The sequence below is a fragment of the Centruroides sculpturatus genome, unplaced genomic scaffold (assembly GCF_000671375.1).
Source record: "Centruroides sculpturatus isolate CEXI.00-Female unplaced genomic scaffold, Cexi_2.0 scaffold480, whole genome shotgun sequence".
NCBI classification, from domain to species: Eukaryota; Metazoa; Arthropoda; class Arachnida; order Scorpiones; family Buthidae; genus Centruroides; species Centruroides sculpturatus.
This window is the reverse complement of record NW_019384976.1, coordinates 522433-536616: the sequence shown is the minus strand read 5'-3', so window position 1 is coordinate 536616 and position 14184 is coordinate 522433. Positions and strand designations below refer to the sequence as shown.

The 14184-nt window shown below is 32.8% G+C and overlaps 1 long non-coding RNA gene across 1 annotated transcript in view; it reads left to right on the top strand.

The window, feature by feature from the left end:
* Positions 1 to 9197: 9197 nt before the first annotated feature.
* LOC111632673 overlaps positions 9198 to 14184 on the top strand; it is a 26631-nt gene continuing 21644 nt past the window's right edge. Inside the window, exon 1 of the long non-coding RNA XR_002757904.1 lies at positions 9198 to 9324. This is a non-coding gene — a long non-coding RNA (uncharacterized LOC111632673). The remainder of the gene's footprint in view (positions 9325 to 14184) is intronic.

The following is a 14184-nucleotide window of genomic DNA, read 5'->3' as shown; positions in this document are numbered from 1 at the left end:
TGTCCAGACGATAGAAATCTCTCCGTAGCGTGGCGCTACGGACGGCGGGAAAGTAGTTCGGCTTCCCGATGACGTTTGAGGTGTTTATAGGGAACTTTTACTATTTTTTACGGATACCGGTAGCAATTTTTTCGTAGTTTTATAGGAATCGTAACTATAGGGACCGTAATTATAGGGGGGTCGACTGTACATATACGAGATAGGTAACCGCGCGGCGCAGTCTCGTGGTCGGCGAGATACACAGTGCACGTGTCCGAACTTTTATGTTTATAACAGAAAATTGTTCTTTTGACAAAGTTATTTTTGTATATACAGTATTTATGAGTGAATAATATCGTTTTCGGTACATGAGTATTAAAAATTAAAAAATAGACCAATATAATTTTTGGTTTTAAAAAAGAAGTCGTTTTACGATATAAATTAAATTAATTCATTTATATATAAATCACCTACGTAGAAATTACCAAAATTAATCTTTTAAGAAACTATTGTTATTATATAAAAATACATAAAATCGATTACATTTACAAAGTAGAAAAACGCATTTTAATTTTAACTTTACACGTAGAAATTACGAATATTTACTCAATATTCCGGATTTTTCTTATTTATAATCAATTTATATTTAATTAGGTAAGAATTGTAATTAATAAGATATTAGCGTGTAATTAAAGCTACGAGCCTCCGAACGGTAATGTTTTTACCATAAGGACATAGATATTTCGTTTTCGACTATGAGTGACGTCAAATAAGCAACCAATGAGAGCTCTATGAGGCAACCTTATAATCTAGGACTTTGGGTCAAACTACCTAAAACGTGGAAATCGACGACAACGATCCCTCACCCTCTATAGGAGTGCGTTCGTTAATAGCGGTCGCTCTGCGTCTCCGTTACTACGGGAGTGCGCTGCTGTTTGTAGGCATTTAGAAACGACGGCGAAAGAAAGAAAGATGGCGGCGCCCGCACTATCTATAGTATCGTGATGGACGAATCTATAATTCTAAAATATGAGCTTTTAAAGGCAAAAGAAGGGTCCCAATTGTAAAATTTAACCATAAAATGGATTATTTGTTGAAAGAGCATGCGAAATAGCCACGAAAAAAAATTAGAATGCCGGCTACCATCCGAAAAAAATTCGAAAGGACACTTACATCACCACATGCACTAACTCGCGCTTTCACAACTTCTAAATTTTCATTCATAAAACCAGATAATGGACCCCGAAACGAAACTATCTGAGCCATGGAGGACGCCATGTTGCTTTCCACCGTAAACTACTACTACAAGCGGCCGTTTTTGCCGTTCGACTATGCGCACTCCGACCGGAATTTAGGAACGGGTTCCGCAGGAATTTTTAAACCGATGTCGCTCGCGCGGAGTTACGCGGAGGAATAAAAGAAAACGCACCCTAGGGAGAACAAAGAAATTAAACATAACCTTAATTATTTACTTTTGGAAATCTCTTTCAGTTACTATTTAGTAATAGTTTTGTCTTAATTTTAAATTTTCTTTCGGTCATTATTCTTTGTTTAATCAAGTACTCTGCTCAGTACTGGTTGTTTATAAAAATTATATCCAAATTTTTTCAATACTTATTTTATTTTATTTATTGTAAATTTTCTGTGTGTAATGACTTCTTTTACATTTTTGGCTTTGCCTAGATTAATTATAATCTATGACTAATTATACACGTTTATAAGTTAAAATTATTTATATTCACGTCAACGAATGTCTTGCTGCACTGCAAGAGTCGACGAATTAGTGTAAGTTAAATCGAACACACTTAGACAATTTCCGGATTAATGGGGATCACTACGATATTCTCCTGGCGTGGACGTATCCCGGCAAGTCTGCAGTTATCGAGTGCCTTGGCTTGTATTTTACTTTTAGTCTTCTTCACTCCTTCCACGCACCATCCTATTAAACAACCGGCGTAGACAAGGAGACCTATTATGGCCACAGTGGGTCCAGCGTAAGAAAACGATATACCCAGAAACGACAGGTAAGCAGTCGAGTAATACTGGTTCCTGTTTTGTGTACGAATCAAAACGTTCTCTATTTCAAATAATCCGCACATTAAAATACCAAGAAAAATCATGAAGAGTGCTTGATTTCCTAAATCTCGACTCGCCAACATGTTTCTTTAAGATATTCTTCTTCTTAACTTCTTAAGCAGCCGAAATTATTCAAATATGGAAACTTTCGCAGGCAAAATGCTTAAAAAAACGGAAGAAACTCCTGATTCCTTGATGCTTCAAGCTACTTATCGACGTATTCGTTGACTATAATATTTGTCTTTTATATCTACAAAATACAAAATACAAAACAAATAGATAAAGCATTGACGCAACACGCCATTGTATCAAAGATCGCGCGCTTATGCAAATTATCGCCGATAAATGGTCGATACAATCTCGTTGAGTTAACTATTTATTTTAAGATATTTGCTGTTGTGTTTCGCAGATTATTTTATTTTTTACGCGACGAAACTTTGATCATTTTAGTGTTATCGACTTTAATCCGGTTAATGAGATAAATTGTATTTTATCGAGGTTTTGTCAACGTTTAAAATGTTTATCTGACGTTATCGGGTGTTGCTTATTTTCGAATGATTGTACGTGACTAAATATATAAGTTAACTGTCTTTTACGAAATTAAATTTTATTTATAACGGTAATTTTTAACGTTTTCTTTTTTTTAATGTTTTAAAATAATTATGTACTCGAGAATATTTTCGAACGAAAGATGGCGCGATGATCAACCGGATACGGATATTCCGGCAGCCGGATATGACATAAATAAGGGAAGTTTCGCACGTTTTTAATATGGTAAGCCGTATTTTTATTTAAATTAAAGAATGGCGATATATTTCGTTGTTCACGTAATAGTTTTATTTTAAATATTTGAAACGTTTGGTATTCCTCGTATTAATTAAGGAACGTGTTTCTACGACACAAATTGATGCTTTTTTTTTACCCCCCCTTATAATTAATTAATTAAACACGTGTTGATTGTACTTAAATGTCACAGATGTACGCAATAGGGTTAATAATTGCTAATATTAAGGTACAAAAGGAGGACGGTTGGTCAAGTTCTGTCCTCCTTTTTGATATTTGAAGACTAATCTGTAAATCTCCGTATTCGATCAATGCCGAACCGATCCGTTGCTTGTGATGTGATATGACGTGTCTGTATTTAACATGATAATTAGTGATGTAACGAATATTCGGTTACTATTCGGTATTCGGCCTATTTTTCACTATTCGGCCGAATACCGAATACCTAAAAACAGGAGTAAGAAATAACAAAAACAGTAAATTAATCATTTTGGTATTTAGATTTAATGTTATCGGGCTAGTGTTCTTCTGTTTATACAGTATTTGTTTATAACTTGTAACATGCACAAAATAAAAAAGAAAATAATATTAGTCACATGTATTCACAATTTATAATTACAAAGATCAGCACACGTACAGTACATGCCTATCGTTGTAGAATCCTCGCACATCTGAGGGCCTGACCCTGCCTATCCTTTTTAAGCGCTCGTCTTTGCTCTTTCCTTTCTCTTTCCTCTATGTCTCTAGTCCACGTATGCCTATGCATACATCATAATACGCTCTCACGATACTTTCGATTCGTCACTTTTCCGTCGTAGTTTTTCCATTTTATAATTACGTGACTCATAGCATGGTGATAACGGAGAAAAGAGACAGACAGGACGTCGGTATATGTCACAGTTATGATTTCACAGATTCGAGACAGCTTGATAGCCCGAACGGCCCCAGGCTTTCGTTCGAGCACGCTAAGTGACTTTCATTACAAGCATTTAGCTTTCCGAAGTCTATGACAACAATTGTTTGGAATTGACGGCCGCGAATTTCGTGCCAATAAGCTGCCTCGACTTGTTCGATTATGTTATCGACTCAATTTCATATTTATTTTCACATTTTCTCTTCTCGGTCCTTCTCTGTTCTTTTTCCGTTATTTACACGTTTAGGTCATTTCATTGTTATCCACATTTGATATCATCATTTATCACATACTGCCATGACGCTCATGTCTGTCCGCTACTACTGTCAAGAATTAACGCGATTGGCGAAGCGTAGTGACAGCGGGCCAATAGAGAGCAGGATCCTTGCCATAATGCGGTTTGTGCGCCAATTTTCGTACGTGCGTTAATCGAGCCGAATATTCGGTATTCGGCCTGATGTTGAATATACTATTCGTTGCAACACTAATGATAATTTATCAAGGCTCTGTACAGTGCGACAAGATGCAATTATGAGATGCATGTTCTTTGCACGGGAGACTTGAGAGAGAGTGTGTGTGCGCGCAAATGACTTTGTTTACTTCTTATCGAAACCCCCGCGTTTCTTTATGCAGCTCGAGCTCGAGAAGCGCTTTACAGCGAATACACTGAAACTGGTTTCTAATTGGCCAACACTGCTCGTGACGTAATTTTGCTACACACTCGCTGCATAAAGAAACGCGGGGAACACGACATGGCACCTATGCATGCAGTAGAAATTATTATAATGTATTAGTTGTACAATGAATAAAATGTTTTTTATTTACGATGTTTTTTTCCTTCAATTTATTAGTGTTCTCCTTTCCATTGTAAAAAAGTTGGTCATCTTACTAATAATGCCTAATACAGTACAAACCAATTGCACTTTGTTATGAAATATAGAAATAATGCTAAAGAAAAATTCGACGTATGCACGTTTATCATACGTAAAACGTGGAAATCGACGACAACGATCCCTCGCCCTCAAGTGGTCAACAAAGAAATTAAACATAACCTTTATTAATATTTACTTTTGGAAATCTCTTTCAGTTACTATTTAGTAATAGTTTTGGCTTAATTTCAAATTTTCTTTCAGTCATTATTCTTTGTTTAATCAAGTACTCTGCTCAGTACTGATTGTTTATAAAAATGTATATCCAAAATTTTTAATACTTTATTTTATTTATTGTAAATTTCATATGCGTAATGACATCTCCTACATTTTTGGCTTCGCCTAGATTTCGTGCAAATTTCACAGAATTTAGAATATTATGAATTTAAAAACAAATTTTATTTTTTTGCCGTTTTACCGGAGGACGTCAAAGATAAAATGTTGGCAAAAGTACAGTATAGTACTTTTGAATCTTTTGATTCGTCATTAGGGTAATTGTGGGAAAAAAACATTAAAAGGATGTGATACGATGACAAGTTTTTTGAATAACGCAAACGCAATGTACAGAAACTCCAATCTACAAAGATTAGAGTTTCTGTACATTGTGCACCCGAGAATCCTCGAGTTTAACTCCGAGAAGTCCTTTGTGTAGAAAAGGGAATAACATCTTCGATCCTTCTCTTTCTTCGGGTCCAGAATAAGATAAGTTTTTCTTCAAAGTTCTTCAAAAACGATGCTCTGTTTATGTCGTATAATCAAAGTTTTTTTTAAATTCTTCAAAAAGAACATGCGTTTGGAACTCGTAATTAAGTTCGTTGTGGATTCATACTTTCATAGGAAAATCTGGACCTGAAGAAAGAGAAGAATTGAAAACGTTAGTCCGTTTTCTACATATGGGACTTATACATCCGAGAACCCATATTTAACTCCAATAAGTTTTGTGAAATTAACATTCTGAAATTTTCTCCATTGATGAACAAAAAGGTTGGCAAGTGCTTGGGGCTTTGTGAACGTTTATATTTTATTGCCTTAAAATAATTCATTTTGCTGGTTTACTGAAAAAATAAACCAACGACTGGCATAGCGCCCACATAAAAAACCGAAAAAAAGGATCTAAAATTTTTAAAGTTGGAAAAGCGGCATAATTTGAATATAAAATAGATATTACGTAGCCGGCCAGATGGCCAAGAGGTTTAGGAGTTGGCCTATGGCTCTGGGTGGTTGAAAAACCACAGAATTTCTTGGAATGGTCTGTTCTGGATGCACAGGCCCCATCCCTTGTCATCTAGCCATTCCGTTGTGGACAGGGTTGTCAGATTTCAAATTAGTATCTAATAAAAAAACAAAAACATAATTGAGATAAACTTTTGCGAAAACTCCGCTTTTAATATTATTGTTATATAAAAAGATTTAATTTGGAGACTCCTGTTTCGGATACGGGCCAAATGGGGGAGCTCCTCGAATGCGTTATCTCGCAGCGCTTTCGCAACCCTTGCGCGCAAGTAGTGGCAATAATTGGGTGCCGCGTACACCCAATTGATGCCAGCGCTCAATAGTTTTTAACCGGGAAATAGCGCCATAAACTTCTTAACATTTCAAATTTCAACTCCTAACCGTTTGAACTGTTTGACATTATTATTATTATGAACCCATCTCGATTGTTAATGCGAATAACGAGTAAAATATTACGTGACCCCTTATATGTCTCTACCCTGTCGACTTTTATTTAAAGAACCAAAATTTAATAGAATTAATGCCCTTTATATACATATGCTACCGTGCCAAATTTCGTTTTTTAAAATGGCGGAAGAACACGATACGAGTTTACCAGAAAAAAAAAACGATTTGTATAATTAATTAATTTAATATACGCTTTTTACGTAAATTTGACGTCATAATTCACTCTATCTCAATGTAAAATTTCGAAATGAAAACGAAATTCCAAAATGTTAAAATGTTTTCCATCCCTGAAAAATTTTATATTTTTATTTATTCTTTTTTTTTAGCGGTGATTATTAATGTAAGTAATTCGAGAATTTAAAATTCTCTTAACTTCCTGACACTTTAATCAGTGGAGAATTTACTTTGGTTTTTTTTTTTTACTAAATTACATTATTTCACTTTCTAAATGAAATCCTAATTCTTAAGTNTGGTAGTAAATATTTTATTGCAGCTTCGCTGACATGATGATAATGATAATTGTACAATTAACACAAATTGTGTTAATTGTACAATTTTTGTTTCTTGCGTAAGAATTTCATTTAGGTATTATCGCAAATGCATTTTTTAATGAAATTTCAAGAATATTTTTAGTTATAAATAAACGAATTTCTGCATTCGACATCGTGTTGTAAATTGCCGAATTTTTTATGATTATTATTTTTTTTTATTGCTTCATCTCGTGCATTTAAATTTTAAATCGACCGATTTTAGATTGCCGCGCGTACCCCTTTATGAAATTTCGCGTACTCCTGGGGGTACGCGTACCACTAATTGGGAACCACTGGTTTATACGGATTATTCCCAAAAAATTATACGTATTTTGGAAATGTTAAGTCGAATTAGTCTAGAATCGATTAATTTTATGGAAGAAAACCTTTCAAACAGACGTAGTCCGTAAACTTCACACGTGTCGGGCTGCGATTGGCTCATGTATTTAAGGATTCCTACAACGCGAAATTTGTATAACGAGGAACGTATCTACACATTATAGGGGGGGTCTACTGTATACGTGTCGAAATTCCCCCACTGAAGGGAGATGGACAAGATTAAAGCTTACGATAAAGAACTCTACTTCTATTTATACTATTTTAGATGCGGTTTTTTGCGTTTTAATAGGGTACGTCAACAGAATGTACACTAAGAAGGGATTTTTCGAAAAATTCCCCCCACGGGAGAAGTGTTATACATTTATAATAGATACATTTTGAGCCACAACAACGCGTGGCGGGGTCTGCTAGTATAGTATAATAGTANTAGACCGGGGTCTATCCTCAAAGGTAAAGTGCAAATAAAACTACATTTTTTAATCAATTATTATTCTATTATGGTTATTTATACATTTACAACTACAAAACGCATTTTTCAGTGTTTTCCTTATTAAAGTTTTTTTTTTCAATGTACTACTTAGCTTTAATTTGAGTGTGTTTTTCGTGTTGGAACGGATTATTTGGTTTTACATGTAATTATATGGGGGAAAAATGATTCACCTTACATTTTCATGATACGATCTCAGTTTAGGAACGGATTAATTTCGTATACTGAGGTACTACTGTATAACAGATTAATCTAGTTTTAAGATGAACTTTTCGATTGGATCTACAACACTAATTTCATACAAAAGACAACTTAATTTGATGAATTTGTATATAAATCTATGACTAGTTATATACGTTTATAAGTTAGAATAATTTATATTCACGTGAACGAACGTCTTGCTGCGCTGCAACAGTCGACGAATTAGTGGAAGTTAAATTTGAACAGGCAATTTCCGGATTAATGGGGATCACTACGATATCCTCCTGGCGTGAACGTATCCCGGCAAGTCTGCAGTTATCGAGTGCCTTGGCTTGTATTTTACCTTTAGTCTTCTTCACTCCTTCCACGCACCATCCTATTAAACAACCGGCGTAGACAAGGAGACCTATTATGGCCACAATGGGTCCAGCGTAAGAAAACGATATACCCAGAAGCGACAGGTAAACAGTCCGGTTATTCGTGTTCCTGTTGTGTATACGAATCAAAGCGTATTCTATTTCAAATAATCCGCACATTAAAATACCAAGAAAAATCATGAAGATTGCTTGATTTCCTAAATCTCGACTCGCCAACATGTTCTTTTAAGATATTCTTCTTTTTAAACAGCCGAATTGTTCAAATATGGAAACTTTCCCAGGAAAAATGCTTATAAAAATGGAAGAAACTCCCGATTCCCGTTATGCTTCAAGTTACTTATCGACGTCGTCGTTGACTACAATATTTGTCTTTTATATCTTTAAATATAAATATTTCTGTAGATATACAAAATACAAAACGAATAGATAAAGCATTGACGTAACACGCCATTGTATCAAAGATCGCGCGCTTATGCAAATCATCGCCGATAAATGGTCGATACAATCTCGTTGAGTTAACTATTTATTTTAAGATATTTGCTGTTGTGTTTCGCAGATTATTTTATTTTTTACGCGACGAAACTTTGATCATTTTAGTGTTATCGACTTTAATCCGGTTAATGAGATAAATTGTATTTTATCGAGGTTTTGTCAACGTTTAAAATGTTTATCTGACGTTATCGGGTGTTGCTTATTTTCGAATGATTGTACGTGACTAAATATATAAGTTAACTGTCTTTTACGAAATTAAATTTTATTTATAACGGTAATTTTTAACNTGTTTATCGAGTGTTTCTTATTTTCGAATGATTGTACGTGACTAAATATATATAAGTTATCTGTTTTTTACGAAATTAAATTTTATTTATAACGGTAATTTTTAACGTTTTCTTTTTTTTAATGTTTTAAAATAATTATGTACTCGAGAATATTTTCGAACGAAAGATGGCGCGATGATCAACCGGATACGGATATTCCGGTAGCCGGATGTGACCTATAGCTAGGGGAAGTTTCGCACGTTTTTGATAAGGTAAGTCGTATTTTTATTTAAAGAATGACGACATATTTCGTTATTTACGTAATAGTTTTATTTTAAATCACAAACGAACATATTTGAAACGTTTGGTATTCCTGGTATTAAGGAACGTGTTTCTACGACACAAATTGATGCATTTTGTATTATTATTACACAAGAGGATAACTTATCTTAAAATAAAACTTTCTGAATTTTTTGGGTCCTTTAATTGTATAAATTTCGATAATTAATAGTTCTGCTTTAGCAATATTTTCTAGTCAGAATTATTTCTGTCACCGAATCTCCCCTTAAACACGTGTTGATTGTACTTAAATGTCATGGACGTACGCAATAGTTAAGGTATTTCTACACACACAAGGTTAGTTTATACGGAAACCATAGTTAATAATTGCTAATATTGTGTGATACAGTACAAACCAATTGCACTTTGTTATGAAATATAGAAATAATGCTAAAGAAAAATTCGACGAATGCATGTTTATCATACGTAAAACGTGGAAATCGACGACAACGATCCCTCGCCCTCAAGCGGACGACAAAGAAATTAAACATAACCTTAATTAATTATTTACTTTTGGAAATCTGTTTCAGTTACTATTTAGTAATAGTTTTGGCTTAATTTCAAATTTTCTTTCGGTCATTATTCTTTGTTTAATCAAGTACTCTGCTCAGTACTGGTTGTTTATAAAAATGTATATTCAAATTTTTTAATACTTTATTTATTGTAAATTTTGTATGCATAATGACATCTCCTATGTTTTTGGCTTTGCCTAGATTTCGTGCAAATTTCATAGAATAAAAATTTTTTTTTTAATTCAAAATATTCTATTTTGCTGTTTTACCGGTGGACGTCAAAGTTAAAATGTTGACAAAATTTCAAGTATAATAAAATTACCCTAATGAAGAATCAAAAGGTTCAAAAGTATTAACTTTTGAACCTTTTGATTCTTCATTAGGGTAATTGTGGAGAAAACAGTAAAAGGATGTGATACGATGACAAGTTTTTTGAATAATGCAAACTCCTTGTAGATTGGAGTTTCTGTACATTGTGCATCCGAGAACCCTAGAGTTTAACTCCGATAGTCTGTTTTCTACACACAGGACTTAACGGCTTTGATCCTTCTCTTTCTTCAGATTGTCTTCGGGTCCAGAATAAGATGCGTATATTGTATGCATAGCAGACATTTTTTTAATGGCATTCACCTAACAAAATTTCTTAGGATGTAAAACTTGATTTGATCATAATTACATTTAACCTATCAATCACTATGCTTATGCTGTTTGTTGTATAATTTAAAAAAGTTTTTCAATATTCTAGAAAAATAATTTGCATTGGGATAATTTTTTAATTCTAAATTTTGTTAGATATTCCATAAAAAGAACATGCATTTGGAACTCTTAATTGTTTTTCTTAATGGTTCTTTTTAGGTAAAACTCGAGTTTTGTACATTGTGAAAAATGATTGTTTAATAAATATATACAAACAGAAAATATCAATTTACTTTAACTAGAAGAACTGATGCTCAGTTATTTTATTGTAAAAAAAAATTTAAATAGTTTTTTAATGTGTATTTATGGAACATACAAATGTAAAAATATACGTATAACTTAATTTTGTTTTGGATTCATACTTTTATAAGAAAATCTTGACCCGAAGAAGCTCCAAAGAAAAGGAACAGAACCTGTGTATAGGACTTTACACCCAAGAACTTGTATTTAACTCCAATAAGTTTTTGTGAAATTAACATTCTAAAATTTTCTCCATTGATGATCAGGAAGGTTTGCAAGTGCTTGGGGCTTTGTGAATGTTTATATTTTATTGCCTTAAAATAATTCATTTTGCTGGTTTATTGAAAAAATTAAGGATGGACTGGCATATGGCCCATCTTAAAAACAGACCAAAATTTTTTTTTATTTTTAAATTTGGCATAGTTTGATAGTTTGAATATAAAATAGATATTATGTAGCCGGCCAGATGGCCAAGAGGTCAAGGAAGCCCAAAGGCCTGGTGGTTGAAAAAACCTCAGAATTTCTAGGGGTGGTCTGTTCTGGATCCCTTGCCATCTATCCATTCCATTGTGGACAGGTTGCCAGATTTCAAATTAGGTCTCGCAGGACAAAAATGAAAAAAGTTGGGGCAATTTTTCTTTCGCAATTAATATTTTAATGTTATTTTTTAATTTCTATACTTCATTTTAGTCATTTAAAAATATATCTAATAAAAAAAACAACAAAAAAAATTGAGATAAACTTTTATTTACACTATTTATTCTAAAACTTGTTCAATATTTATCATTTGATTTCACTTCATTAAAAAATGACTAAACCTTGATTTTAAAAAAAATGAAATTCCAAACAATATTTTAAAATATTTTTTAGAATCAACCTATTTCTATCTTTATGCTAAGCATTCAACATTAGACTAAAAATTGCACCAGACTACACTGACATCTTAGGCATTTGCATAAATAGTGCAATCAATGTCTAAAAATCTCGAGTGGCTGGAGGGATTAACTGACATCTAATGCATCCCATGACCATTAGTGGGCAACTCACCCACCAATGTCTGAAATTCATACATATTAAAAAAGAAATACATTTCATAACAGAATCCATCACTTTTAATGGCAGTATTTTATTATTTTACAGTCAAAATCTGTTAATTTTTTTTTACCTGTGGGACATTGAAATGTTTGTGATGCACACGACAAATCACTCTTGTGTGGAATTGTCCTGCACATTGCGGGATGTCTAGCATCCCTGATTGTGGACCTGGCCAAACTCACAATGGCTCCAAAAATAGGCCCTCTTAGTACCTTGGGACAGAGTAAAACAAAACATACAGAATATTATGCATATAAAAAATGGTAATATTTTGTTTGCTGTTAATAATGGTATAATCAATTATTTATGAGCTTATTCAGTTCTGCTTGCAATTCTTTGTTGATTGTTTCCAAATATCTTTATGTTAACATAAACACCAGTTTAATGAAGTCATTCAAACCAGTGTGTGAAAGTTTAGATGTGTTTTCAGTTCATTTATTTATCAGTGTGGCCTGCTAAGGTAAATATACTACTCCAACTAATACTGTAGACATTTGAGATACAGGCAAAAATCAACAAAATTTTTTGTTCTTTGAAATAATGTCCATACATGATTAATATCTGGAAAAATTTAACCATAATCAACTATAAGATGACAGAACGTCAGAACTGTTTGTTGTTGCACTAAGGATAAAATTCTTGCAAGTTGTTAATAAGCTGCACTCTGACAAGATTACAAAAGTTTATGAAAGAAGAGATGGGAAACAATATTAATGAAATAAAATCTAGAAATAAAACATATAGAAAAATTATAAAATAGATTGAACTTGGAATTCCATGCTAAATGAAAGATTGAACGATCTGATCACCATTGCCATCGAAAAGCAAATTATAAAGGAATTGACAAACAAAAATTTCAAGGAATGAGTAATCAATAATTTTGCAAACAAAAATGAGAGAGAGAACTTATTTACAGAAAAATTTGACTGTACCTTGTGATTGTTTTCTGTATTAAATTCTGAATTAATAATTGTGCTTCAAAATACAGTACACCCAATTGTGGTTTTACACAGTAGATATGCTTCCAAAAAATCCATGTAAAAACTGTTAAAGGAGATAATGTCTGTAGGGAAAAATGAAAGATTGATTTTAGACCTTAAAAATCAGTAAAAATATGAGAAATTTATTAATATCACAGGATGCATTTAAACAAATATTTCGGCTTTAATTAATAAATCAGAGGAGAGTCGATTGTAACTTTAATCATTAGCAAAATCTAATACATTTATATTATTCACATAAATTACAAATTTTTTTTTTATTTGAATTTTTCAATTGAACACCAAACCAAACTTTAACTTTTAATATCAAACTACACTAACTATTCCATCAAAAGGAATTAAAGGAATGCAACTATACAAACGAATCATCAAACTTCAAATTAAACGTTTTGACTGCTTTGGTTGTGGGATAAAGTCAGGAGGAAAGATAGATTGTCAGTACACACATTCAAATAAGATTTAGCTGTTTATTACAATTTAAGACTGATACACATGATCAAGTAAATTTTAAATGCAAATAATAATAATTTGTAATATAAAAATTTTAAGAAATGCTTTTTATTCAGATAAATACACTAAAAAGTAAAAAAAAAATTATTCAGCTTTCACAGTTGTCTTGGTATTATGTGACAAAAAATAAAAGTATGGGGATGCCTGTGTTTAGAAATATTCTTAGTTAAAATTCCTACCAATTTTATGGGCACCCCATGCTTTTATTTTTGGTTGTATAATGCCAAGAAAAATGTGAAGCTGAAGAAAATTTATTTTCTACTTTTTAGTTTTATATATGTTATGGACAAAGTGATTAATACGGGCATTATGAATAATGACCAACAAAATCGGGCATTGTAATAAATTTCAATAATTTATCAAATTGACCGGTCATTATGAATAATGCTACAACCTAGTCGGGCAAAGTGATAATAATACGTTGAGGAGTGATCATCCGGCATACGTTAGCCAATCAGAAGTTACATCTTACTTGCTCACGCGTATTGCATTTAGTACCGAACTTTAAATTTATGTGACCAGTAGTTAATCTTTCTTCTTTGATAAAAGTAACGATCATGAAGGAATCATTAAGTGATATGAATAATCGCTTCAACAACCGATTAAACGAGTTAAAAACCAAAAGGGCTGAAGAAGTAGCATATGGTCTTTTAGATATTTTTACAATTTTCAGTGCACCAAGTATTCTACAAAGCGATAATGGCAGAGAATTCGCCAATAATATCATCAAACAAATGTG